The following is a 24,307-nucleotide window of genomic DNA, read 5'->3' as shown; positions in this document are numbered from 1 at the left end:
TCAGGATCTTCGTTTTGTAGTTTTGAGTCAAATTAGTCCTGAAAGGGGAGGAAATGTGCCTCGCATGTTATTGAGAAAAGAACAAAGGCTAATTTACCTTTGGAACACTGTAAGCCCTAATGGGTTAAACAAGGAAGTGGAGTGGTTAAACTTGTGAGAGGGTATTTAAACTCAGTCTCTTTGAAGCCTTGGTATGCGCATGTGTGGGCGTCTTTTGAGACGAAGCCACCGGCACATCCATGACTGCTGAATGTTTGGCCACCTGTAGAGCCGGTAAGAGTTTATAGTATTGGTTTTTAAAAGGGTTGAAATAATGTTTGTGAAATATAAATGCATGTTATTATTGTTGTTTACTCAGATTACTGACCCCTGAAGATGCAATTTTTGCGAAACACGATCGTGTAGGGTCTGTGCAAAACTATCTCAGTAAGCAAATGAGAGGACAGCTTCAGAGAAGCAGTTTGAAATTGAAGGAAAAGATTCAACAATAGTTCTGTGAAGATTGGAGTCACGCTGAACGAAATTTTGTGTATTAGATTGTCATAACAGCAAACAGTAAATCAGTTGTGGTTTACGTTGAAATATAAAACTTTGATCTGAGCCTGCTGTGGTGGGTAATTGACATGAATAATGGATTGATCTTCACACGGCTACAGAGAGTTTAGAATCTGGCTACGAATGGATCAAGTGAAGATCGTAATGAAGAAAAGGTGCTTTGATTGACAGTGTAATTAACAAGCTTTACACCAACGTTGCTACCGAATATAGTATATTTTGTTATGAGATTATAAGTGACACAATCATTCCGGGTATTGTAATGTTATAGTGTTTGATAATAATTTTTTGATATTAGTTTTAGAGATTTAAATTTGTGTGAGTGGATGAATGAATGATAGGTATATGGGGATTTTAGACAATAATTGTTAGGTTTATGAGATTAACTGATGTAATAAAGATGAATATAATTGTAACAGTTGTTGAGTATATTATATGAATTCACTACAACTATTTATTGAAGGATACCCTAGACAACATTGTGTTACTTATTATCTCAAGATAAAAGTTTTCAGGAATTCACACTAATGAATCAGCGATCTGCTGCGCACTGCCTTCCAGTGGCGTAGCTACAAGTGGGCCTGTGGCGGCACCACACTTCCACATCTCTCTGCCTCCATGGAGTCCCGGCATCTGACCGCCCGTCGCTGAACCTCGTCCCTCCCTGGTGTACCTTACAGGTGTCCCTGGCACCTGCAGTGATTCAATTATTGCTGCCCGCCGTCGCTTTCATCATTTCCTGTCTGGCGAGACCCAGCTGAACCGATGGAAGCCTGCGGAGCTGATGCAAGCAGCAATAAATGAAACACTGCAAGCGCCGAGGACGCCTGTAAGGCACACCAGGGAGGGACGGGGTTCTGCAACGGGCAGATGCCGGGACACCGTGGAGGAGGAGAGATGTTGATGTGGGGTAGGTGAAAAAAAAAATCTAAATTTTAAAATATCTCCACGGGTGAGGAGTACCATGTCGTGCCGTGCCATGGAAGGGCTCATCAAAAATACTGGGTCTGGCTATGCCACTGCTGCATTCATGCGACTGGACAAGTTGAATGCTCCAAAAATTACAAAACTTCTATGCTCAAAGTCACAGGCATCAGCCGTCAATGATTCATGCTAACCTTCCCTCTCCTTTCTGACCTAGGTGGGAACAGCTTGCAACTACACTGCAGATTATATCATTCTTTCAAGAGTGGAGGGATGGATGTGTTAGCTGTGCAAACCCTTGAAACATACTAACAACAAAGATCAATGTCTTACACTCCATTAGGATTTAATGACTAAGATGGAAGTAGTTTAGATAAGGGCTATGAAAACAATAGAGGACCCACAACAGAAGCTCTATAAAAAAAAAAAAAGCATTAAGGCTATTAGAGTATAAAATTACAGCTGAAGGAATGGTCCAAAACTCCACCCATCAAAAACTATGAATAGTCTTCTGCAGAAAGGAAGGAAAATAATGGGAAGAATATGGTATATTATGGAGGGAGACTGTGGCCTCAATGTGTTCATTCTAGACACTGTAAGAGCACTCACAAGTCGCCCTAACCATGTGAAGTTCTGTCTATTATACTGAGGTCTCTCAAATGAGAAAATAATTGGTAACGGAACTGTTTTGCTGAAAAGTGTTGAAAAGTGCTTTGATTTAGGTAGTCTTGCATCTGGTTTCCTGAACTGAGTTATCCCATGGTAGCCCAAAGTTTATTTCCTTCCATAATAGCTATCTCTTAAATGGGGCATTCAAGCACCTCATGTCCAATGGTATTATTTTAAATATATCTTCTTTGTACGGCAACTCCAAACTGAAAAGGCTAAGCAGAGTAAAAATCTCCTTATTGGCCGAGTGACATCACCAGACTGTATAGCAATCATTAGTCTGTACTTCAGTACAGTTCTTTTAAAAATTTATCAGATTATACTTTCTATATACAAAGATAAGGGATTTTCAGGCCAGTGCGAGTTAGGAGGCCTCAGAGGTCTGGAACTCATAACTAAAAAACAGATATACAGTATTAGTAGTTTAAGCATATTCAAGCTCCAAAACTCATTGCCAGATGATGTGGTAACGGTTTGGACAAGTTCCTGGAGTAAAAGTCCATAAACCGTTATTAAGGTTGACATAGGGGTAAGCAGCATGGAAATTTTGGGGATCCTGCCAAGTATTTGTGACCTGGATCAGCTACTGTTGAAAACAAGATAACTGGTGGACAGACCTTTGGTCTGGCCGAGTATGGCAATTCTTGAGTTCGTAAACATTCAAATTTTTAAAAAATTAAGAAAAAAATCTAGTAGCCAAATTAATAGTATGTTCAGTTAAAAAAAAAAACCAAATACACATGTTTTCCAAACAGAGGCCCTTCTTCTATTTGATGCCAGGGCCAGATGTGCCTGATGATGATTTCCCTACCCTCTACTCTTTTCCTTACAGCTTTTTAACCATTTTCTTTTGAACTTTCCTGCTCACCTCACCCCATTCCAAATACTAACACAGGTTAGCTTTATCACCTTTCCTTCCACTTTGTATTTATTTTATTTTTGAACATATACTTTGAAGTGCTGGAAAGTATCTTCTACTTGGCCACTCCAATTAGTCTAAATCTAAGTAACTGTGACCCTGTTGTATTGATCCTCATCAATGAAGGCCCTATACTGATTAATACAAAATATGAACATAGCATAAATAAATACAGAATGTATTCTTTAAACAAGTGAGGAAAACATGTGAAGCATGGCTTATGGAATTTTTTACAACCCTACTACCCATGTCTGTATGTAGCTGTGCTGTCTCCAGTATGTCTGATTTATAGGACAGAAGGGAGGTTGGTTTTGTTTATGGGGGGGGGGGAGCAGTTGGGGCTGTTGGAGATAAGTGGGGCAGTGGGGTTATAGTAATTACAGGAGGTGAAGCTGGCTAGGTGAGGGATCACTGTGAGGGGTAGGTTTGGGGGTGGGGGATAGTCGGGGACTTCAGAAGGCACTGGAAGTAAAAGCTTGTTAAGCGCAGTTTGCTGCCTGCAGAGTCCAGGAAAGAGTGCGACATTCGTGTACATGTAGCTGCATCTGCTGCACTGTTTTTCTTGCTGTTGCTCTTTCCTATCAACAGCTACCCCTACTGAGGGCTGACGCTGCACTTCTATTTGGGGGGGGGGGGGGGGGGAGAGAGGAGACAGAGTTGCTGCACCATAAGGGTGAAGAGAAAGGGAGAGGAAACACTGAGCTGCTGAACTACTGGGGGCAAGGTAGAGGGAACAGGGAAATGCTGAATCATAGAGGTGGGGGAGAGAGAGACAGACACAGAAGATGCTGGGCTACAAGGGTGTAGAGAGGGAATAGGAGGGGAGATGCCAGGCACGATGGAACCATGTGGGAAAGGCCATGGAGGTTGTTAAGGGGATGAGAGAGGAGAAAGGCGAGTACAGAGGGCAGAAGCACAGTAATGGGGAGTGGGTGAAAGACAGAACAGAACAGGACAGCCAGGGAAGGAGAAATGGAAGAGCTAGGGCACGCGAGGAGTCCTAGACGGACTGAAGACTGAGAGGGTGGTACTTGACTGGGCAGACATTAAAGAGGAAATATGTCAGATACAGATTTAGTGAGGGAATGGAAGAAGACAGGAGGAAATTGGAGAAAGAACAACTAGTCAGCACCCACTGGATAGAGAACAGAAGACAGGGAAGCAGAAGAGAGAAATTGGGACCAACATGTTTGGAAAGATAAAATGACCAGACAACAAAGGTAGAAAAAAAGTTTTATTTTTAATTTATTAAGTGGAATGTATAAACTTTGGGAAATATGCATCACAGATGTCTTTGTATTTTATTTGGTACAAGAGGAAATGTTTTCACTTCTCCCATGTTGTGGTACATGACTTCCTGGGGTTCCCAATTCATATTTCTAATTTATGATCCCTTGTTCTGTATTTGGTAAGGGTCTGTGTCTATTTTGCATGTGATCAAGATGTGGTATTCTGTTGGCACACAGTTTCTGTGTAGAACTCTGCAGCAATTCTACTTGTTCTGTTTTACCAGTAGCGAGAGTATTGGTGTTCTAGGGCCTTGTGTAATATTTGTAATGTAGGTTCATGTTGTTTGAAGTATAGGAATTAATGCTACAGTTGTATGGTAGGTGTATAGCTGAAATAGGATTTTTATTTAAGTGCACAAGAAGAGGGTCAAAGTACACAACACAGAAGCAAGAAGAAAACAGCACTAAGGGCTCTAAGGCTTGTGATCAATGTGAATCCTTTATTAATAAAGGATTCACGTTGATCGCAATCCTGAGGGCCCTTGGTACTGGTTTTTCTTGCTTTTAATCTGAAGACATGAGATCCAAAGACATATTTTGTTCATATGTTAACTTCCAAGGAAAAATGTGCTAGTTCTGATCTGCAACTGTTGCTTTTGGGGGGGGGGGGGGGGGGGGGGGGGGAGGGGAGAAGAGATAGGGTTGTTGTTTTTTTTGAGAATGCGGAGCATTCTTTTTTTGTACTTGAGGCTTTTTCTGCTGTGTGTACATTTGTTTCCCAAGCCAGTAGCTTTGTTTATTAGATGAGTCTTGTATTAAACAGTGCCAAGAGATTTAGAGGTTTCTGGCACAAGACAAATGTATTCAAGAGGAATCTCCAAGATAAATGCCATTATTCCAACCCACAGAAAACCCAAAATGTACTGGTGCAAAGTGATGTTAAATCAGAGGATAACTTCTACTATAGAAATTCCCATGCCAGACTCAAAACTGGATGAAAAGCCAGGGCATTTCTTTTTATGGTTTGGGTATATGTGGAGATGCACAGTAGCCAGGTGCTCCCCTCTGAGTTACCATACCACCACAATGGATTCAAGATGGTAGCAGAAGTTATAATTCTTTATCTTCTCTAGTATTCACGCATTCTGTTATCAATTATGTATCAGTCCAGCTAATACATATTTATTAAAATACACTTTTATAACTCCATGAAAATAGAATGCCATAATCACCATTTATATTTAATATAGCCTTACAGTTTTATTATTACAAAAAATATAGTCAAATACCATAGCAAGATCCACTTGATTTCCTTTTCAATGCTCAAATATTTTCTATATACTTCTTCCATTCTTTAATATATCTCAGAATTTTCTTTACTGCTCACAATATCTTTATAAAATAGCACTGTATATGGGTGTTAATTGGAGTACTGATAGTGGCCCATTTCCCTGTATGCTCCAAACTTCTTCTTTTTCAGGCTGAAATACATTTTCTACTAAGCTAATATCTCCCAAATATTTAGTGCAAAGTGTCAGAAATACCTAATTCCCTCTTTTTTCTTCAGTCCATACTCTTGTCTCCTGACTTTTCTTCACTGGTCGCTTTCTTCGCCCCTGCCCCACCTTCTCCTATAGACCCATCACCCATCCCTGTCAAACCAGAACCAAAGCCTTTTGCTCCATGCTCCAGCTCTTGCCAACCCAAGTTCCTCCATCACCAACTCACCTCTCTAGTTAAGGAGCCAATTAGAACAAGCAGGAACTTGGGCGAGTGTGCCTGCATACAGAGCTGCCTGGCACATGGTGGCATGTCCATATATGCTGTCACTTGCTTCTGGAACCCTCTGATCTATATTGCTGGGGAATATTTACTTATTTGTTGCATTTGTACCCCACATTTTCCCACTTATTTGCAGGCTCAATGTGGCTTACATAGTACCATCAAAGGTGTTTGCCCAGTCGGTGGTTAACAAATACAAAGTTGTATAGTGATCATATGGGGTATAAGTGGAGGATCGGAATGGATGAAGATTGCGTGTTGTCCTGTTCGATCATAGTCATGTTGTGTTGGTAGGTGAAGAGGGTTACGTGGGGTCGTTGGGGTAGGCCTTTTTGAAGAGGTTGGTTTTTAGTGATTTCCTGAAGTTCAAGTGGTCGTAGATTGTTTTCACGGCTTTTGGGAGCCTATTCCATAGTTGTGCGCTTAAGTAGGAGAAGCCAGCTGTGTAAGTTGCTTTGTATTTCAGTCCTTTGCAATTTGGGTAGTGTAAGGTTTAGGTAATATCTTGACGATCTGACTTTGTTTCTTATTGGTAAGTCTATAAGGTCTGTCATGTATCCTGGGATTACGCCATATATGATTTTGTGGACTAAGGTGCAGATTTTGAAGATGATCCGTTCTTTGATTGGGAGCCAATGTAACTTTTCTTTGTCCTGGGATAGTAGGCTGTCTGCGACAGGGTGCACCCCATCATTTGGCAACAGGCAACATTCTCTCCCATAAGCGTACAATGGCCTGATTTCATAAATAGTCACCCATGTTTGCTGTCCAAAAAGATGCCTTTTTAAGCCTGTTTTATAAAGGCAACCTAGGTACCTACGTGCCTTTATAAAATGGGCTCTAAGACTCAACCTCAATTGTGTGCACATTTGCCTGTATTTCAAAGCAAGTGTAAATGTGTACATGCCTTCTATGCGACTACTTAAATATTTTATAAATACACATTGCATACAGCTAGTACTCCTCCCCCTCCCCTTGCGCCACCCAATCTATAACCCCAGAAATGCCTACACGTAGCATGTACAGTGGGGGAAATAAGTATTTGATCCCTTGCTGATTTTGTAAGTTTGCCCACTGACAAAGACATGAGCAGCCCATAATTGAAGGGTAGGTTATTGGTAACAGTGAGAGATAGCACATCACAAATTAAATCCGGAAAATCACATTGTGGAAAGTATATGAATTTATTTGCATTCTGCAGAGGGAAATAAGTATTTGATCCCCCACCAACCAGTAAGAGATCTGGCCCCTACAGACCAGGTAGATGCTCCAAATCAACTCGTTACCTGCATGACAGACAGCTGTCGGCAATGGTCACCTGTATGAAAGACACCTGTCCACAGACTCAGTGAATCAGTCAGACTCTAACCTCTACAAAATGGCCAAGAGCAAGGAGCTGTCTAAGGATGTCAGGGACAAGATCATACACCTGCACAAGGCTGGAATAGGCTACAAAACCATCAGTAAGACGCTGGGCGAGAAGGAGACAACTGTTGGTGCCATAGTAAGAAAATGGAAGAAGTACAAAATGACTGTCAATCGACAAAGATCTGGGGCTCCACGCAAAATCTCACCTCGTGGGGTATCCTTGATCATGAGGAAGGTTAGAAATCAGCCTACAACTACAAGGGGGGAACTTGTCAATGATCTCAAGGCAGCTGGGACCACTGTCACCACGAAAACCATTGGTAACACATTACGACATAACGGATTGCAATCCTGCAGTGCCCGCAAGGTCCCCCTGCTCCGGAAGGCACATGTGACGGCCCGTCTGAAGTTTGCCAGTGAACACCTGGATGATGCCGAGAGTGATTGGGAGAAGGTGCTGTGGTCAGATGAGACAAAAATTGAGCTCTTTGGCATGAACTCAACTCGCCGTGTTTGGAGGAAGAGAAATGCTGCCTATGACCCAAAGAACACCGTCCCCACTGTCAAGCATGGAGGTGGAAATGTTATGTTTTGGGGGTGTTTCTCTGCTAAGGGCACAGGACTACTTCACCGCATCAATGGGAGAATGGATGGGGCCATGTACCGTACAATTCTGAGTGACAACCTCCTTCCCTCCGCCAGGGCCTTAAAAATGGGTCTTGGCTGGGTCTTCCAGCACGACAATGACCCAAAACATACAGCCAAGGCAACAAAGGAGTGGCTCAGGAAGAAGCACATTAGGGTCATGGAGTGGCCTAGCCAGTCACCAGACCTTAATCCCATTGAAAACTTATGGAGGGAGCTGAAGCTGCGAGTTGCCAAGCGACAGCCCAGAACTCTTAATGATTTAGAGATGATCTGCAAAGAGGAGTGGACCAAAATTCCTCCTGACATGTGTGCAAACCTCATCATCAACTACAGAAGATGTCTGACCGCTGTGCTTGCCAACAAGGGTTTTGCCACCAAGTATTAGGTCTTGTTTGCCAGAGGGATTAAATACTTATTTCCCTCTGCAGAATGCAAATAAATTCATATACTTTCCACAATGTGATTTTCCGGATTTAATTTGTGATGTGCTATCTCTCACTGTTACCAATAACCTACCCTTCAATTATGGGCTGCTCGTGTCTTTGTCAGTGGGCAAACTTACAAAATCAGCAAGGGATCAAATACTTATTTCCCCCACTGTACATATGTGCCAACTTATCAATTTTCATAAAAGGCCTTTTCCATGTGAAAAAGTTTATATAAGGGAAAAAGAGAAATACATTAAAAATAGTTATATCTATATACAGATTTTCGAGCCAAATATCAGCTTTTACAATTGCTCTTTGGCTTTATTTCTACTCTTCACCCTCTATTAGAGAAAACGCATACGAATGATTCCAGCCCATACCAACGTATCACAAACACCACCAGGACCATCCAAGTCTGCTCCTTTCCCAGGCATCTTCTTAATTCCAGCATAACCTTTGCATCCATTCTCCTTCCCCAGATTCCCTCTTCTATTCCTACAGGCCACGCCATGTTTATTTTACAACACAGGCTAGTAGTGTATAACTAAACTGAAATGTTAACCAGCAACATTTTTAAAAGATTTCAATAAATTATTCCTGTGCTTCTCTGGGTACAAAATCATTTATAAGTGCTTGGCATAAATGGAGCGGAAACTCAAATGCTTTCAGGGAGCTGTAATACAGAATGTATTTCCTTTTCTGTGATCCATAGAACAGATACAACACACACTGCGCATGTCAGTATGAGATCACAGGCTTGATATTCCAGCTCTGTTTATTATTCGGGTGTCATAGGCTGCTGCATTGAGTTTCAGCCTACGTGAAAATACTGCTCATGGAAATAACATACACAAACAATTCTTTGAGAAGGTATGAATCTGTCTCAAGCATTACACAGCTAAAACAGCTGAAGTGTGGGTAAAGACTAAAAGGTACGATGTCATTCCCAGGGACTATCCTTATCTATCAAATCTAAATTTCATTGTCTTTACCTAATTTTAATGTTCTGATTTAATTTTAAAAAAATTACACTCAAAATTTCCAAGGCACCTTGTTCCAGCTGGTGAAAATACCAATCTAACTGGAAAGTACATAGTAAATTATGACAGTTGGTCCATCTAGCCTACCCAGCACAGATTCTCCCTCACTGGCCCTCCATCATTTTGGAGCGATAAATGCCTATGTTTAAAATGCCTCCACATTTTTTTTCTGATCTTTCAACCGTGTTTCTCCATCACCCTCTATATCAGACCCAAGCACGTCCAAATTTGTACAGTGCTGTCTTCCTCTTCATTCTTACAGGTTTTATACTTAACCCAATACCCAGGCCCTCGTCCATATCTTATTACAAAGTTTTGTAACAAAGCGTGCAAGGCTGTTGGCTATAAACACCCACCTCGGGACCAACCACCTCAGATAAACTGAAGGTGGTCAATCAGTGAATAAAGGAACAGGAAAAGCTAACAATGTACTTGGATACATAAACAGAGGTATCACTGAAAAACATTAAATAATATTGTCTTCCCATTAAAAAAAAAATCACTAGTAAATACTCCATTCTTGAAGATAGACTGGCACTACTGGTTTATCAGAAAATTAGCTATACCACAGTTCCACCAGATCAGGGAAGTTTACGAGTTAAGAGAAAATGAAAGCTTTCAGTCAGAGCAGAAGGAAAAACAAGAAACTACATGAGGGGTAAGAAGGGAAAGGAAAAAAAAGTCTGATTCCCTAGTGTGCAGGCCAGAACCCAGGGCTAGATGCACTAATCAATCGTTAGAGCCCTTCCCTTACCGATTCCCTTAGCGAATCGGTAAGGAATGGGCATGCATCAAGGAATAGGAATGCAAATGAGCTGCTCGTTGTAGCTCACTTGCATTCTCTATTCCATCGTTAAACAGTCAGCCAATCGGCCGGTGGAGCATGCGCAGAGCAGCCAAGCGTTATGCTGGCTGCTCTGCGCATGCCAAGGACATCCTTTATGGACGTCCTTGACTATAAAAAAAACTCCCTCTAAAAAGACGTTCTTTTTACAGGCTACAAGCTAATGTACAGTTCAGAGGCAAGAGAATAAAAACTAACCTGACGATACAGAGGAGCCTTCCAGCCCAGAAAATTGGGACGTGAGAGGACACAAATCAAAACTTTTTGGACGTCCCTCCCTCCAGGTCTCTCTCAGCCAATCCCAGCGCGTTTAGCTGATACTGGTAACAGCTAAATGCGCTGGGATTGGCTGAGAGAGACCTGGAGCTGATCAGTTATGCTATTACTTACTTGTTCTGGAGTGCTGTATTTTGTTATGCTGTTTTGAGAAATTTTCAATAATGACTTCATACAACTTAAAAAAGTGGAAAAAAATCCAAGTGCTCCGTCCTTTTTTAAATTTTTTTTTAACAAAACTATTAGTGGAATTTGAACCCACCACCTCTGGATTACAAGACCGGTGCTGTAACCACTCGGTTGGATGTCCCTCCATTACTTCCAGGTCTCTCAGCTGAGTGAGGCACGGCCAAAAAGGCCGTTTTTATTATTCCGGACTTGAATGAGGTCCAAAAAAGAGCTTGCAGCATCGGAGCCTGTTTGATTTTTTTAAATAAAGCTTCACTTAAAAAAAAAAAAAAAAAAAAGTCCATTTTGGGTGGTCTCCCTCCCCCCCCCCCCCCCCCCCCCAATAATAAAAACGTCCTTTTTGGCTGTGCTTCACTCAGCTGAGAGACCTGGAAGTAAAGGAGGGACATCCAAGCAAGTAGAGCTGTAGCCGAGTGGTTAGAGTACCGGTCTTGTAATCCAGAGGTGGTGGGTTCAAATCCCAATAATAGTTCTGTTTAAAAAAAAAACAATGGAAGAGCACTTGGATTTTTTCCCCCACTTTTTTAAGCTGTATGACGTCTTTATCAAACATTTATCAAAACAGCATCGGAGCCTGTTTGATTTATTTTTTTTTATATAGTGAAGAACATCCATAAAGGATGCTCCTGACAAGCACTTGGCCATTTTTGCCCCCCGATTTTTTTTTTTAACATTTTAATAATTTTTCTAATCCCACACAGCCCCCACGAGAGGTACAGACCTCTCGTTAGATTTTCCAGTGTTAAGGCAATCGGAATAGGTTAGTGCATCTCATTACAATAGGGTTTCTACACGATTTGCTCATCTGCATTCTGTTTTCGTTAGCTGCTACCATCCTCGGAAAAAAGTGTTTAGTGCATGCCAGGGTTTACTACTTGCTCGTTAAGGGCTTGTTAAGTTTAGTGCATCTGGCCCCCACTGGGAATTAAATTAGAAAATCAGCAAAAAAAAAAGGAGGGGGGTTAATGACTTCTTTGAATTTCCTAAAATTGGGGGGGGGGGGGGGGGTAATGACTTCTTTGAATTTCCTAAAATTGGCTTCCATTCTCATATATCATGACAGTGAGTTCAAATAATAATTTTCCAAATCTTGGTGGACTCCCCCAGTTGTCGTTTTCTCCTTTGTTGTCACCACTGTTCCTCATTGATTTCATTCATTCCTGTTTTTTTTCCAGATTATTAATGAATGTTAAACACTGGACCCAGCCCAGAATCCTGAAGCACTCTACTATTTATCTCTTTCCATGGGAAAATTAACCACTTAGTGAGAAAGTTTATCAAAGTGCACTACTGTTAAAATGTGTTATTTTTCTATTACTACCAATTATTAGTAACTAGGTTTCATTGCATAAAATCGGAGCTGTTGTAAAATAGCACGAGTTAGTGGTAAATTAACACATTTTAATTGTAGCCCATGTTGATAACTTCCCTCTTTAGTCTTACACTTCTTACTAACTGGTTGGAGTAAGGCATCTCCCTATCCCAGAAATGTTTAGCTTTCTAAGAAATTTCTCATGAGGGACTTCAGGAAAGGACTTCTGGAAGCCCAAATACATTATGAGGCTCATTTTCAAAGAACACAAACTTGCAAAGTTACATGGAGGCGTATTTTCAAAGCACTTACAAAGTTCCATAGTTTCATAGAACTACTTAGCTATCCTAGACAAGAGGGGGAGCTATTTCAGATGTAGTCCTTAGTGGAATGCAGGAATTTGTATGAGAGTTAACGGTGTTGGATCTGCTGGGAAACGGTGATCATAACACGATCAAATCTGAGCTAATATCTGGAGTGAAGTCACTAAGGAAGTCTACTGTGGCAGCATATCATTTTTAACAGGTTGACCATGGGGGGAGGGGGAGGTTGAAAGGATTTTATGCCCTTCTGAAATTTAAAATACCTTGTTTTTCCTGTTTTGTCTGCAGATAGAAGAGAATCTGCAACTTTAAACACAGATGGAAGGTAACAGCAATAATGTGTGCATATTCGAAAGAAAAATGAAAATGCCGGCACACAACTGTGGCTGCTGTCCTGCGCACAAGTATTAGGCTCACAAACATTTCATGTGAAAATAATTTCTTGTGAGGCTAATATGTATGTGACGGACAAGATGTACGTGAAGGACAAGAGCTGCAGATATCTACTGGTACTTTTATTTTCTTCAGACATGCACACAAGAAACTGCACTGAACCATTGTGAATATGTGTCCAGTAGACATCCCCCAAATTAGTGTGCAAATTCTGCACACTTAAAATTTGCACAGAATTAGCTTTCTGCATGATGCGGCTTTAAGCTCACATAGAAGCCTTGCACGTAGGTGGCTTTCTGCAACAACCCAAACATTTTGAGTGAGGGTCCTAAAAAGAAACTAAACATACTTGCCTTTTTCACATACTTGTTTATTGATAGGTTGACTTTTTATTTCTTACAGTGCACATAAAGACAGTTAATCTCAGCCACCAGCATAATTAGTATTTGACAGCTCTGTCCTTCAGAACAAAGCAGCAGCCTCCATATAAAGAAAGACCTCTTTTAGGAGAAGCAGTAGGAGTGCTATTTTGGTTTGATAACATCTCAAGTAATGAATTGCTGAATCACTAGGGGATCAAGTATTACAGCTAAGAAAATTCTTCTTGTGAGTTTATCTTCTAACATTAGACAAATGATTATAGTTTCTACAAATAAACAAGTGACCCATGACAGCATGTCATTAAGCAGTTATACTAATGACAGAGTAGTAAACCCAGCTTTTATATATGGTTTACAATTGACATATTTAACCTGTCTCTTCCTGACAGAAAAAAACATGGTCATTATTTTGGATTTTGCTACTTTTCCTTCTAGGCAGACTGTTATTTTACCACCACCACAGTGGGTACTGTTTTCCTCTCAATATCATCATGCCTCCTGATGCCTATCCCCTGACCTTTAGCACAGCTAATATTGCGTTGGTTGTCTCGTACAATAGCTTTAGAAATGGTAGCAACTGTATGGCTTGGACTATGATAATTCATTCAAGAGTGCACACAGCTTGGGGTGGCCTTTTTCTAGAGGACAAATCCATCCATAGGAACATTGGCATTTGACTCAGTGGCATAGCCAGACCTGACATTTTGGGTGGGCTCAGAGCTAATATGGGTGGACACTATGTATGTAGGTATGAGTAGTGTTTCTTGAGATACTACAAAATAATGCCTTAGAATGCTCTTAATGATGGATTTCTAAGTAGTCTGCCCTTCATCAACATAAACCACATACATACTTAATGGAAAAAAATATTTTTAAATATAGTTACATTATCCCATATCTTAAACTTGACCAGACATAAGTCTACTATAATAGCAAACATCTCAACACAGAACAGGATCCTGCAATATAACTACAGCAACTGTATATATCCTTCAAACATTGCTTTATTTACTTATGTAGGTATGTATTTATCTATTCATTCATTCATCTCACTATTATCCAAAACAAGTTTTGGTTCAAAGTAGCTTACAATTTACAATAACAAATGTAAGTGCCTGATTATGCAAAACAGGTAAATACCTTTGAAGTCTTTTTCCCCTCCTTTTGGTCTACTGCTTTCACTCCACCTATATCCATCCCCATAGCCTGGCATCAACCCTTCCATTTCCTACCACCCCCATATCCATCCCCATAGAATTGCATCAGCCCTTCCCTTCCCTACTCCCTAATATCCATCTTATAGCATGGCATCAGTCCTTCCCTACCCCCCATCCATCCCCATAGCTCGGCATCAGCCCTTCTCCTCTATACCCCCCCCCCCCCCCCCATATTCATCTCTGTAGCCCGGAATTAGCCCTTCCCTTCCCCATCATCCATCCCCACAGCTAGGCATCGGCCCTTCCCTGTAGCCTAGTGTCAGCCCTGTCATACTCCCTACACATCTCTCCCATAGTCTGCCATCTCCCCCCACCAAACCCTGAAGCACACCAGCATTAAATATACAACTTTTTTTTATTTTAACCTGGGAACTGAGCCCACCCCCACCCAAAAAACCACCAACATGAAAAAATATACAACTTTTTTTTAATTTTAACCTGGGAACTGAGCCCACCCCCACCCAAAAAAACAACTAACATTAACATTCAATGTTGGTGGGTTTCTGGGTGGGGGTGGGCTCTTCACTGCCTAGGGAAACAAAAGGTATATTTAATGATTAAATATACCTTTTTTTCCCCTAAGCAGTGAAGAGCCCACCACCACCACTACAATGTACATGTTCAAAAAATAGGTATTTTACCTGGGCAGGTGGGCTTGAGTTTTCCAAATTTGTGTGCACGTTTTGCAGCAGCAGACTCGGAGAGCACTGCAGCCTGTGCTCCATTTTCTGGTTCCTGTGCATGTTTGTGGGGCCGCAGGGGAGTGCTTAAGGCCTGATGAGAATCTCCTTCAGTATGAATTCACTGCCAGTCGTGCCAGAAAATAATCAATGCGCCCTTTGTCTGCCATCATTGTTTGCGTATGAATGCTTGCTGCTTCTACAACTATCCTCAAGCAAGCCGTGACACTGCTGGCAGATTTTTCCTGTGGCGCTATTGTGCGCAACACGGAGACACTGGGGTCAAGCAAGGAAAGGAAAGACCCTGAGAATGAGGGTGACAAGACAGTGAGAAGGAGCCATGCACCGATGGCAGATTTTTTCCTGTGGCATTGGTGTGCACGCCGCAAGAGCACTTGGGGCAAAGCAAGGCAGGGCCCTGACAGTGACGCCAACGTCGGAATGAGAGCAGCAGCGATGTGACGCTAGAGTGACCGATTTCCCTGGAGTGGACCCAACCCACAAAAAAAAAAAAAAAAAAAAAACCAAACCAGGAGCGAGGACAGGAGAGCTGCTGCTTTTCAGCGAACTACAGCAGAACTAAAGGCTGTCCAGTGTCCACTCCCAATGCAGTCTAGCTGGCGCCTGTCAGGACAAACTGGGTGGGCATGAGCTGAGATTGGGTAGGCCTAGGCCCACCCGTAGCTATGCCCCATTTTGACTTTTCTGGCTTGATGTGAAAAGAAAAAAATAAAAACCTGGGGAAAGGAGGCATGTATTCATATCCAACTTCCACTCAGTCTCCTACTAGCCACAAATTAAAATTTGGTAGCAGGTCAGAGGCATTATGCTTCAACCATTTTGCGTAGTGCATCTAAAAGCACATATAGACTCAATAAAAATGTGTTCAAATTTGGCATGTTGTACAACATTTAAAAACTGCGGGCCCAATTTTCAGTTGGCATGGGGTCTGGAATAAGTTAAGCATTTAATGCCGCTATCCATTGCCATACTGGGACAGACTGAAGGTTCATCAAGCCCAGTATCCTGCTTCCAACAGTGGCTAATCCAGGTCACACGTACCTGGAAAGATCCCAGAACAATAAAACAGATTTTATGCTGCTTATCCTAGAAATAAACAGTGGATTTTCCCAAGTCTAAATTAAAAACAGCTTATGGACTTATCTTACAGGAAATTATCCAAACCTTTTTTAACCCCTCCTTAGTTGAATGCTTTTACCACACTCTCTGGCAATGAATTCCAGAGGGAATTACACATTGAGTGAAGAAATATTTTCTCCAATCTGTTTTAAATTTGCTACTTAGTCGCTTTATTTTAAGCCCCCTAGTCCTAGTAAAGAGTAAACAAGTGATTCACATTTACAGTGGTGGAAATAAGTATTTGATCCCTTGCTGATTTTGTAAGTTTGCCCACTGACAAAGACATGAGCAGCCCATAATTGAAGGGTAGGTTATTGGTAACAGTGAGAGATAGCACATCACAAATTAAATCCGGAAAATCACATTGTGAAAAGTATATGAATTTATTTGCATTCTGCAGAGGGAAATAAGTATTTAATCCCTCTGGCAAACAAGACCTAATACTTGGTGGCAAAACCCTTGTTGGCAAGCACAGCGGTCAGACGTCTTCTGTAGTTGATGATGAGGTTTGCACACATGTCAGGAGGAATTTTGGTCCACTCCTCTTTGCAGATCATCTCTAAATCATTAAGAGTTCTGGGCTGTCGCTTGGCAACTCGCAGCTTCAGCTCCCTCCATAAGTTTTCAATGGGATTAAGGTCTGGTGACTGGCTAGGCCACTCCATGACCCTAATGTGCTTCTTCCTGAGCCACTCCTTTGTTGCCTTGGCTGTATGTTTTGGGTCATTGTCGTGCTGGAAGACCCAGCCACGACCCATTTTTAAGGCCCTGGCGGAGGGAAGGAGGTTGTCACTCAGAATTGTACGGTACATGGCCCCATCCATTCTCCCATTGATGCGGTGAAGTAGTCCTGTGCCCTTAGCAGAGAAACACCCCCAAAACATAACATTTCCACCTCCATGCTTGACAGTGGGGACGGTGTTCTTTGGGTCATAGGCAGCATTTCTCTTCCTCCAAACACGGCGAGTTGAGTTCATGCCAAAGAGCTCAATTTTTGTCTCATCTGACCACAGCACCTTCTCCCAATCACTCTCGGCATCATCCAGGTGTTCACTGGCAAACTTCAGACGGGCCGTCACATGTGCCTTCCGGAGCAGGGGGACCTTGCGGGCACTGCAGGATTGCAATCCGTTATGTCGTAATGTGTTACCAATGGTTTTCGTGGTGACAGTGGTCCCAGCTGCCTTGAGATCATTGACAAGTTCCCCCCTTGTAGTTGTAGGCTGATTTCTAACCTTCCTCATGATCAAGGATACCCCACGAGGTGAGAATTTGCGTGGAGCCCCAGATCTTTGTCGATTGACAGTCATTTTGTACTTCTTCCATTTTCTTACTATGGCACCAACAGTTGTCTCCTTCTCGCCCAGCGTCTTACTGATGGTTTTGTAGCCCATTCCAGCCTTGTGCAGGTGTATGATCTTGTCCCTGACATCCTTAGACAGCTCCTTGCTCTTGGCCATTTTGTAGAGGTTAGAGTCTGACTGATTCACTGAGTCTGTGGACAGGTGTCTTTCATACAGGTGACCATTGCCGACAGCTGTCTGTCATGCAGGTAACGAGTTGATTTGGAGCATCTACCTGGTCTGTAGGGGCCAGATCTCTTACTGGTTGGTGGGGGATCAAATACTTATTTCCCTCTGCAGAATGCAAATAAATTCATATACTTTCCACAATGTGATTTTACGGATTTAATTTGTGATGTGCTATCTCTCACTGTTACCAATAACCTACCCTTCAATTATGGGCTGCTCATGTCTTTGTCAGTGGGCAAACTTACAAAATCAGCAAGGGATCAAATACTTATTTCCACCACTGTACCTGTTCCACTCCACTCATTATTTTATAGACCTCTATCATATCTTCCCTTGAGGCCTAGTTGCTTTAGCCATTCCTCATAGGGAAGTCATCCCACCCCCTTTATCATTTTTGTTACCCTTCTCAGTACCTTTTCTAATTCCGCTATTTCTTTTTTGAGATGCGGTGACCACAATTGCATACAGCATTCAAGGTGCTGTCACATCATAGAGCGATAAAGGCATAACATTCAAATTTTTGTTTTCCATTTCTTTCCTAATAATTCACAACATTCTATTTGCTTTCTTACCCGCCGCTGTACACTAAGCAGAGGGTTTCAACGTATCATCAACGTTGACACCTAGATCCTCTTCCTGGGTGGTGACTGAGAATAATGACCCTTAACTCTATTCTCTGTTTTCTATCTTTTTACCAGTTCTTAATTCACAAAAGGATATTACCTCCTATCCCATGATGTCCTGATTTCCTCAGGAGTCTTTTATGAGGTAAACTAGTAAAAAAGGCCCGTTTCTGACACAAATGAAATGGGCGCTAGCAAGGTTTTCCTCGGCTCCCCTGCAGCTACCCATGTCCAGCGACCCTCCTCTCCCCCTGCAGCCACCCATTTCCAGCGACCCTCCTCTCCCCCTGCGCCCACCCATGTCCAGCGAACCTTCTCTCTCCCCTGCCTCCCCTGCAGCCACCAATGTCCAGCGACCCTCCTCTCTCCCCTGCCCCCCCTGCAGCCACCCATGTCCAGCGACCCTCCTCTGGACATGGATCAGCTGTGAGGCACGTTCCCCCCCCCCCCCCACCCCGGGGTTCTGAAATTGACATCATAATGGCTAGGGTGATGTCAGCCTGATCTACGGAGCCTAGCAGACCAATTCGGAATGAGCCACGGTCCCAGGCAGCAAGTCAGAACGTTGGAGGTGAGAATTATTATATAGGATGTTGAGGCACCTATTATATTCCTATGGGCGTCTCAGTGTTTAGCACCAGCTGATTTTTAGAGCGAGCTAAAATTGCTAGCGCACCTTAGTAACAGACCCCCTTAATGCCCCCAACAGTTAACACGTTTTGTACCTAGTGTTGTCACTTTGGCAGTTATTTTATTTATTAGAATTTACTGTACCGCCTTTTCTAACTTGCAGATCAAATCGCTTTACAATATATAAAAATTAATAGTAGAGGAGGAAAGGAATGTAAAGGACCACATATGGAACCATGAGGAGAGTCAAAATTCAGAGGAAGCAATTTTATTCAAAAACCTGACACGGCCTGTATTTCAGCGAATGCTGTGTCAGGGATCTATCTACATAAAAAATGCACAGTAATACATAAAGGTTAAAACACATTTTAAAAAACAATTAGGAATTTGCACAGGTTTTCATTTAGGAACAGGGGCATTGAAAACAGTTAGTCCTCCCAAGATTTCCCATAAGAAAAGCCAAACTAGAACAGATGCATCTATAGCTACCATTAGGGCTGAAACAACTGGCAGAAATAGGAAGAACATTAGGAGTGACTTAAAAGAACTATTCAACTCTATCTGATCCAGTCCCCCATCCATCATTCCCCTGCAGTACCAAAAAAACTCCCAGTCGGATTACATTTGGGAAACGGGTACAACTTGGTAAGAGACACAGGAAAACAATGCCGAAATCCAACAAGTTCTTCAGGAAGAGAAGCAGAGCTATCATCAGAGTTCAGAGGTAGTGGGAGAGGGCGGGGATTCAGAATAAGAAGACACCAGACATACCAATAATTAACCTTTACAGTATTTCCCCTTTCTCTATGGAAATCAGGGTATTTTAATTCCCACTAGACAATACAATGCCTTTCATACCTGGATTGATTTATTCAGATTTAATAGAGAGCTCCAAATTACACATTTTATTTGCTAAAGATACTGCTAGCACTGACCTCTGTTTAGTTAGAAACTAGTCTAGATTATCTCCTCGCTAAAGGAGTTTAAAATAGCCATCAAAACCCAGCTCTTCTGTCGAGCCTTTGGTAATTGAGTGATTGTTTCTCTCTCTCAGGAGCTGTATCTTTGGTAAAATATTTAAGTTTTAATATTGCTGGAAACTTTGTTATGATTGACTCTATCCCTTTGGGGGACGTACTCCTGTTCTTTATATTTTTTGTAGTTCTTTTCTATTTCCATATTGCTAGGTTGTGCACTCCTCAGCTCTTCTTGTCAGTAAGGGCGGTATAGAAAGTGTTAAATAAACTATAAATGGATTCTACCTGGGGCTCCTAACCAGCAATTTGTACTCAAAGATATTGAAACTTTGGGGAAAAAATGAAAAGTCAAGTGCTTTTACAATCTAACTAAAGGTAAAGGGAAATGGGACATGATATACTGCCTTTCTGAGGTTTTTTGCAAATACATTCAAAGCGGTTTACATATATTCAGGTACTTATTTTGTACCAGGGGCTATGGAGGGTTAAGCGATTTGCCCAGGGTCACAAGGAGCTGCAGTGGGAATCGAACTCAGTTCCTCAGGATCAAAGTCCATTGCACTAACCACTAGGCTACTCCTCCACTAGTAACATTCCATGTAGAAGCCTACCCTTGCAGATCAGCAATGCGGCCGCGCAGGCTTCTGTTTCTGTGAGTCTGATGTTCTGCACGTACGTGCAGGACATCAGACTCACAGGAACAGAAGCCTGCGCGGCCGCGTTGCTGATCTGCAAGGGCAGACTTCTACATGGAATGTTGCTTAGTGGAACAGCAACATTCCATGTAGAATCTCAAATAGTAGCAACAGAATCTCAATAGTAGCAACATTCCATCTAGAATCTCCAATTGTAGCAACGTTCCATGTAGAATCGTCAAATAGTAACAACATTCCAGAATCTCAAATAGTAGCAACAGCAACATTCCATGTAGAATCTCAAATAGGGAAAGGGAAATGGGACTTGATATACCGCCTTTCTGAGGTTTTTTGCAAGTACATTCAAAGCGGTTTACATATATTCAGGTACTTATTTTGTACCAGGGGCTATGGAGGTTTAAGCGATTTGCCCAGGGTCACAAGGAGCTGCAGTGGGAATCGAACTCAGTTCCTCAGGATCAAAGTCCATTGCACTAACCACTAGGCTACTCCTCCACTAGTAACATTCCATGTAGAAGCCTACCCTTGCAGATCAGCAATGCGGCCGCGCAGGCTTCTGTTTCTGTGAGTCTGATGTTCTGCACGTACGTGCAGGACATCAGACTCACAGGAACAGAAGCCTGCGCGGCCGCGTTGCTGATCTGCAAGGGCAGACTTCTACATGGAATGTTGCTTAGTGGAACAGCAACATTCCATGTAGAATCTCAAATAGTAGCAACAGAATCTCAATAGTAGCAACATTCCATCTAGAATCTCCAATAGTAGCAACGTTCCATGTAGAATCGTCAAATAGTAGCAACATTCCAGAATCTCAAATAGTAGCAACAGCAACATTCCATGTAGAATCTCAAATAGGGAAAGGGAAATGGGACTTGATATACCACCTTTCTGAGGTTTTTTGCAAGTACATTCAAAGCGGTTTACATATATTCAGGTACTTATTTTGTACCTGGGGCAATGGAGGGTTAAGTGACTTGCCCAGAGTCACAAAGAGCTGCAGTGGGAATCGAATTCAGTTCCCAAGGATCAAAGTCCACTGCACTAACCACTAGGCTACACTAAAGGGTTTAAGAAATAATGATAACATTGTTATCAAACTGACTGACAAAGGAATGGGTGCAGTTGTGATGGACAAAGAAGATTACACCTATGAGATCGATCAACCACTATCTGATCAAACCTTTTCCACGACTCATGGTACTGATCCAACACCAGCACTGAAATATGAAATAGATTTTACCATCAATTATGTGCATCAGTCAGGCTTTTTGACAGATAAAGGGATTTTTTTTTTTATTGTACAACATCCAGTTATACCCACTAAATATATTCTCCCAAACATCCATAAGTCTCTGACCAAGCATGCAAAGACCATAGTCTCTGGGATTGGATTACTCCTTGAGCCCCTGTCTGTTTTTGTGGATTGCTTTCTTAGACCTTTTGTACCACTCATTACCATTGTATGTTTGTAACTCTAGCCACATAATTACACTGCTCAATGACTTTGATGGAGACACTTCCCACTCATTCTAGTTTCCTTTAATACTGAATCGCTGTACATCAATATACCTCAGGATGAAGTATTGACTGTTATTCAGAATGTTTTGACCAACAGAACTAATAATCTGAGGGTTCCCACATCGTTTATTTTTAAACAGATATCTAGGTTTTTTTAAAATAGAGATTTATAGAATTCTCCCTTTCCTTTCTGAACACGCTATCAGAACCCTCATCCACACTCTTGTCACCTCTCGCTTAGACTACTGCAACTTGCTTCTCACAGGTCTTCCACTTAGCCATCTCTCTCCTCTTCAATCTGTTCAAAACTCTGCCGCATGACTAATATTTCGCCAAAGTCGTTATGCCCATATCACCCCTCTCCTGAAATCACTTCACTGGCTCCCTATCCGTTTCAGTATACAATTCAAGTTCCTCTTGTTGACCTATAAGTGCATTCACTCTGCAGCCCCTCACTACCTCTCCACCCTCATCTCTCCCTACACTCCTTCCCTAAAACTCCGTTCACTGGGCAAATCTTTCCTAATTGCACCCTTCTCCTCCATCGCTAACTCCAGACTCCGCTCCTTCTATCTCGCCGCACCTTATGCCTGGAATAGGCTTCCTGAACCATTACGTCTAGCTCCATCCCTCACAGCCTTCAAATCCGGGCTAAAGGCCTACCTGTTTGATGCTGCTTTCGACTCCTGACTTGTAACTTTTATCTTATCCTTATGTGTCCTTCTGTCTGTCCTTCCCTTATCCTTTTTGGTCCTGTCTGTTTGTCCTGATTTAGATTGTAAGCTCTTTTGAGCAGGGACTGTCTTTCTTCTTCATGTTCAATTGTAAAGCACTGCGTACGACTGGTAGTGCTATAAAAGTGATTTACAGTAGTAGTAGTATAGAGATAGCTAGGTTTGCCCTAAAGAGAAATTATTTTTGTTTTCAGGGCTAATTCTTCCAGCAAATTAAGGGCACTGCGATGAAGGTCACTATAGCACTCAAAATTGCTAATCTCTATGTGCACAGTCTGAAGATAAAGTGAGGGATGTGGCAGAGATATACAAAATAACATTTTCATGCTATAGAAGGGCAGTGCAGTAAGACCAACAATTTCACGAATGGTTGAATATTAAAGATCTCATTTGAAGTTTACAATGTGCTTTGATTACTACAGTATTCCATTTTTGGATATTCTCATTAGGAATTTTTTTCTTCATTACTAGAGTTGTCATACCATAAGTCTCAAAAGGAACTTCTCCTATTCACAATTTTTAAGATTGAGATGCCTTTGCAGTAGTTTTGAAGAATTTGAGACACAGGCTTAAAGAATGAGGGACAGGTCCATAGAAAGAGAAGGCCTACCGAAAGCAAGAGGTACTAATAGAGAACAACTTTTGACCTCTGGAAGAAAGCCAGACATTTCATGCACCTTACTTTCTTCTAGGCTTTCCAAGGACATTAAGATACTACTTAAACATTGACACATTTTGGAGAGACATGAATGTTTCCGGAATAAATCTCTTACTATTGCTTATTCCAGAAACAAAAATATTAAGGATATCTTTGCTCCCTCTGCTTAAATCTGGTGCTTTCTACTGTTCATGAAAGGAGGGGTCACTATAAATGCGATCAATGTTCAATTTGTCTGAATTCCCTTAATAATGTCTTTATTCACTCGGTTACAGACAAAAAGTATACAACTGACTGTGTCTTAAAATCCTCCCTCATTTGTCCATGTTAATTGATTTATGTAGGTAAAACCACAATGAAAATTTGTGTCAGAATTCTGGAACATAAAAATAAATTAAAAAGACAAGTAGTTACTGCACTCTGGGACCCTTTTACTAAAGGCTTGCTGCATTTCTGGCGCTGCCCGGTTATCACAAGTGTAGCACGTAAGCCCTTATTGCCACCTCAATAGGTGGCGGTTAAGTGCTCCCCCTGCATGGCCACGAGGTAAGTGCAAGCTTACCGCACTGCCATGTGTTTTTTCGGGCTTTTTACCCACTGCGGTAAAAAGGGCCCTGGCACAAAGCAAAATGGCCACCACCGCTACCGCAGCTTGGTAAAGTG

General features: G+C 41.9%; 1 protein-coding gene across 2 annotated transcripts in view; it reads right to left on the bottom strand.

Moving 5' to 3' along the window:
• Window positions 1-24,307, bottom strand: part of LOC115472925 (store-operated calcium entry regulator STIMATE-like) — a 123,966-nt gene that overhangs the window by 19,026 nt on the left and 80,633 nt on the right. The gene's annotated exons all lie outside the window — the stretch shown is intronic.

This window comes from Microcaecilia unicolor, chromosome 6 (genome assembly GCF_901765095.1).
Source record: "Microcaecilia unicolor chromosome 6, aMicUni1.1, whole genome shotgun sequence".
NCBI classification, from domain to species: Eukaryota; Metazoa; Chordata; class Amphibia; order Gymnophiona; family Siphonopidae; genus Microcaecilia; species Microcaecilia unicolor.
This window is presented reverse-complemented; position numbering and strand designations above follow the sequence as displayed.